This window comes from Panthera uncia, chromosome C2 (genome assembly GCF_023721935.1).
Source record: "Panthera uncia isolate 11264 chromosome C2, Puncia_PCG_1.0, whole genome shotgun sequence".
In the NCBI taxonomy this organism is placed as follows: Eukaryota; Metazoa; Chordata; class Mammalia; order Carnivora; family Felidae; genus Panthera; species Panthera uncia.
This window is the reverse complement of record NC_064810.1, coordinates 123,261,533-123,266,989: the sequence shown is the minus strand read 5'-3', so window position 1 is coordinate 123,266,989 and position 5,457 is coordinate 123,261,533. Positions and strand designations below refer to the sequence as shown.

The window sequence follows — 5,457 nt, the reverse complement described above, 5'->3', positions numbered from 1 at the left end:
ACTGTTCTTACTTAGGAAAACAGTAAATTAAAAGCAATACCAAGTACCTGGAGGGATTGCAGAGGTTAGTGCTACCATCAAGGACTTGAAAGATGCGGGGGTGGTGATTCCTTCTATAGCCCCATTTTACTCACCTATTTGACCTATTTGGAAGACAGATGGATCTTGGGGAATGACAGTGGATTATGGATTATCATAAGCTTAACCAGGTGGTAACTCCAGTTGCAGCTGCTGTACCAGAGGTGTTTTCATTGCTTTAGTAACTCAACCCATCCCCTGGTACCTGGTGTATAGCTGTTAATCTGCCCATTGCTTTTTTCTCAATACCTGTTAGTAAAGATCACCAAAGCAGTTTGTTTTTGCCTGACAAGGCCAGCAATACACCTTCACTATCCTACCTCAAGGGTATATCAACTTTCCAGCCCTGTGTCATAATTTAGTTCACAGAGATTTGTTTTCCCCTGTGACAGTTGTTTGTTATAAAGTTGAACCCTGATTCTCATGATGGGCTTATCGGTAGGATTTCTGATAGTGAGCATGGCCACCAGGACTGCCAAACTTTCTGGATTCACAGTGCTGGGGATCACTTAGCAACAGGGTCTGGTGGTACTGGATGAGGATGTCTTTGATCTTCTTCTTGGAAGCCTCATCCATGTACTTCTGATAATAGGCCACTGAGGCTTTGGAGGTGGATTATGTAAATCCATCTGGGCCATGTAACCACCACCCTTTACTTGGACTCAGATGTCTACTCTGGCAAAGTGCACCTTTTCCAGAAGCAGAACAAGGTCCAGTAGCTTGTATTGCAGTGTGTGAGACTATATCATCTCCAGGGGCTGTCCATTCAACTTGATGAGGCCATTGCTCCATTAGCAGTGCACCAGTGCTATGGCCATCTTCTTGCATCTAAAGACCTGCATGGACACTGTGGCTGTGAATGTAGAGAAGACCTCCTCACCGCTTAGTGCCACAACCAGGAAAGGAAGTTCATAGGGATCTTGACCACCTTTCTCTTCCACAAGATATTGCACTGGTCCATTACATTGATAACATGATGCTGATTGGATCTGGTGAACAAGAAGGAGCAACTACTCTAAATTTAGTGGTAAAATATGTATGTATTAGAGGGTGGTAAATAAATCTGATTAAAATTCAGGGGCCTTCTATCTCAGTGAAATTTCTAGGGGCCCAGTAGTACAGGGTCTGTTGAGATATCTTTTCCAAGGTGAAGGGTAAAATTGTTGCATCTGGCCTCTCCTACAACCATAATTGTGGCATAATGCCTAGCGGGCCTCTTTGTTTTTAAAAAAAAATTTTTTTTTAACGTTTATTCATTTTTGAGACAGAGAGAGACACAGCATGAATGGGGGAAGGCCAGAGAAAGAGGGAGACACAGAATCTGAAACAGGCTTCAGGCTCTGAGCTGTCAGCACAGAGCCCGACACGGAGCTCGAACTCACGGACCGCGAGATCATGACCTGAGCCGAAGTCGGACGCCCAACCGACTGAGCCACCCAGGCACCTCCCTAGTGGACCTCTTTGTATTTTGGAGGTAACATATTCTTCATAGAGTGTGTTACTCTAGCCCATTTACCAAGTGGCCCAAGAAGCTGCTAGTTATGAGTTGGGCCCAGATGAGAGACAGCTCTGCAACAGGTCCAGGCTGCTATGTGAGCCCCTCAGCTGCTTGGACCATATGCTTCAGCAGATCCAATGGGGCTTGCACTGTCAGTGGCAGGTAAGTATGCTGTTTGGAGCCTTGGGCATGCCCCTACAGGTGAATCGTTGCATAGGCCCTTAGGATTCTGTAGCAAAGCTCTGGCATCTTCAGCAGATAACTACATTCTTTTTGAGAAGGAGCTCTTGGCCTGCTCTGGGATTTAGTAGAGACAGAATGCTTAACCATGGGCAACAAAGTTACCATGTGACCTGAACTGTCAGTCACGAACTGGGCATCATTTGACACACCAAGCCATAAAGTTGGACACAACAGCACTCCATCATGAAATGGAAGTAGCATATACATGTGATTGGGCCTGAGCAGGCCCTAACGTCACAAGTGAGTTATATGAGGAAGTAGCCCAAGTGTCCATGATCCCCACTCTTGGAACATTGACTTCTCCCTTTTAGCCTGAACCTTTGGCCTTATGAGGAGTTTCCTGTGATCAGTTGACAGAGGAAGTGAAGACATGAGCCTGGTTTATAATTATGTAGGTACCATACAAAAATGGACAGCTGTGGCACTATTACTCCTCTCTGGGACATCCCTGATGGACAGTGGTGGAGGGAAACTCTCCCAGTGGGCAGAACTTTGAGCAATGTGCCTGGTGGTTCACTTTGCTTGGCAGGAGAAATGGCCAGATGTGCGATTATATGCTGATTTATGGGCTGTAGCCAATGGTTTGGCTGGATGGTCAGGGACTTGGAAGGAACATGATTGAAAAATTGGTGACAGGGGCATGTGGGTGGCTCAGTCGGTTAAGCACCTGACTTTGGTTCAGGTCATGATCTCACTATTTCGTGGGTTCAAGCCCCGCATCAGGCTCTCTGCTGTTAGCACGGAGCCTGCTTTGGATCCTCTCTCCCCCTCTGTCTCTGCCCCTCCCTTGCTTGTGCTCTCTCTCTCTCTCTTTCTCAAAAATAAATAAACTTTAAATAAAAAAAAAGAAAAATTGATGACAAAAAATTTGGGGGAAGAGCTCTGTGGTTAGATTCTTCTGAATGGACAAAAAACATGAAGATATTTGTGTCCCATTGAATGCTCAACAAAGGGTGCCTTTGGAAGAGGAGGATTTTTTTTTTTTTGAAGAGAAGGATTTTAATAATCAAGTTAATAGGATGATCCATTCTGTGGGTTCTGTTCTCTTTCCCCAGTCACTTCTGTCTTCACTCAATGGACTCATGTATGAGGTGGCCATGGTGGCAGAGATACAGGTTATGCATAGGCTCAATAACATGAGTTTCCACTCACCAAGTCCAGCCTTGCTGTGGCCACTGCTAGTGCCCAATTTTGCAGCAGAGATCAACATTGAGTCCCCAGATGGCACTATTCCCTGGGGTGGTTAGCTTGTGACCTGGTGGCAGGTTGATTATATTGGATCATTTTCATTATGAAAGGGGCAGAGCTTTTTTCTTACTGGAATAGACACTTATTCTGGATTTGGATTTGCCTTCCCTGTATACAGTGATTCTGCCAAAACCACCACCCATGGGCTTACAGAACACCTTATCTGCTATCATAATATTCCACACAGACAGAATTACTTCTGATCAAGGAACTTCACAGCAAAAGAAATGCCACAATGAACCCATGCTTATGTGGAATTCATTGATCTTACCATGTTTCCTACCATTTCAAAGCACATGGCTTGATGGAACTATGGAATGGTCTTTTAAAGACTCAGTTATGGTACCATCTAGATGGCAATACCTTTGCAAGGCTAGGACAGTGTTCTTCATAAGACTTTATGCTTTGAGTCAATATCCAGTATAAAGTAGTACCCTTCTTCCCATAGCCGAGGCTCACAGGTCCAAGAATCAAGAGATGGAAATGGCAGTGGCACCACTCATTATCACCTCTAGTGACCCACTTGCAAAATTTTTGGGCTTCCTGTTCTCATGACGTTATGCTCTGCTGGCCTAGAGGTCTTAGTTACAGCAGGAGGAAAGCCTCCACCAAGAGATAAAACAATGACTCTTGACCTGGAAGTTAAGCCTGCCACCTGGCTACTCTATAGTCCTCATGCCTCTGAATCAACAGGCAAAAAAAGGAGTTACTGTGATGCTGGGTGATTGATTTTGACTACCAGAGGAAATTACACTCCTACTCCACAGTGGAGGTAAGGAAATGTATGGAATATAGGAGATCCCTTAGGGTGTTTCCTATTGTTACCATGTGCTATGATTGAACTCAATGGAAAACCACAACAATCCAGTCCAGTCAGGACCACTAACAGTCCAGACCTTTTAGGAATGAGGGTTTGAGTCACCTCAGCAGGTAAAGAACAAAGCAAAGGAAATGGGTAGCGGAAGAAGGTAGTTGTAAATACCAGCTATGACCACATGACCAGATACAGCAATGAGGAGTCTATCACAATTATTCCTCCTTATTGTTATGAATGTTTATAGGTGTGTGAATATATAAAAGAAATATCTTTAATCTTCCCTCTCTTATTCCTTTATCATGCAACGTAAGATATACTGACCTTATATCATGTATATCAGTATTAAAATAATGTTAACCTTATATCCCATAGTATTTTAAGTTATGGGATATCAAAGAGAAGTAAACATTACTCAAGGACTTTATCTCTTCTGGGGAAAGAGTGTGGTTTTGTTTATATGCAGAATAGTTATATCATGTTGGATGGCATTATGACCTTTTATTATCTTTATTTGGAGATGAAGCATGTTTAAAATTTTTTTAATGTTTATTTATTTTGAGAGAAAGAGACAGAGAGAGGGAGAGCGTGAGCAGAGGAGGGGCGGAGAGAACGGGAGACACAGAATCTGAAGCAGGCTCCAGGTTCTGAGCTGTCAGCACAGAGCCTCACATGGGTCTTGAACTCACAAACCGTGAGATCATGACCTGAGCTGAAGTTGGATGCCCAATGGACTGAGCCATCCCGGCACCCCTGGAGATAAAGCATGTTTTAAGGAGAGGCATGTGAAAGCCAAATTGGCAAGGGGTGGACTTGTGATGGTTAATTTTGCATCAGCTTGACTGGGCCATGGGATACCCAGACATGTGGAAAAACATTGTTCTGGGTGTGTTTGTGAAGATGTTTCTGGATGAGATTAACATTTGATTAACTGGTGCAGTGAGTAAAGCAGATTGCCCTCTTCAAAGTATGTGAGCCTCATCTAATCCACTGAAGGCCTGAATAGAATAAGAAAGCTGAGTAAGAAAGAATTCTTTCTTCACTTGTCATCAAGCTGGAATATCAGTCTTCTGCCTTCAGACTGGGACTCAGACTGAAACTTGTACCATTGCTCTCCTGAGTCTCCAGTTTGCCAGTCTCCAGTCTGCAGATCTTGGGACTTTTCATCCTACATAATCATGTAAACTGATTCCTTATAATCTCTCTCTCTCTCTCTCTCATTCTGTTTTTCTGGAGAACCCGAACTAGTACACAGCTGTGTTTTCCTCCTTGGTGTCTGGTTTTCCCAGATGCTGCCATCTACTCAGCATTCGCAGGCCCTTGGCCTCCTCAAATTGATCCAGGCACCCATCCCCTTTATTCCCCAACAGCAAGGAGCACATATTGGGTTCTCTGCATGGAACCCTAAAGTTGGGATTTAGAGATAAACTGCTCCCCTTTCACCCTCCCCTGGGGGCAATGAAACTCGGAGCACTTCAGAGACATCTTCCTCACAAATCCTTTAAAATGTCCAACAACTCAACCCTTTTATATCCTGTCAATGGGTGAGTTATAATATTTGAATATTACTTTTAAG

The 5,457-nt window shown here is 43.9% G+C and overlaps 1 pseudogene; it reads right to left on the bottom strand.

Moving 5' to 3' along the window:
* Positions 1-264: 264 nt before the first annotated feature.
* On the bottom strand, positions 265-1,104 carry LOC125922144 (40S ribosomal protein S16-like; annotated as a pseudogene).
* Between the last annotated feature and the right edge of the window lie 4,353 nt (positions 1,105-5,457).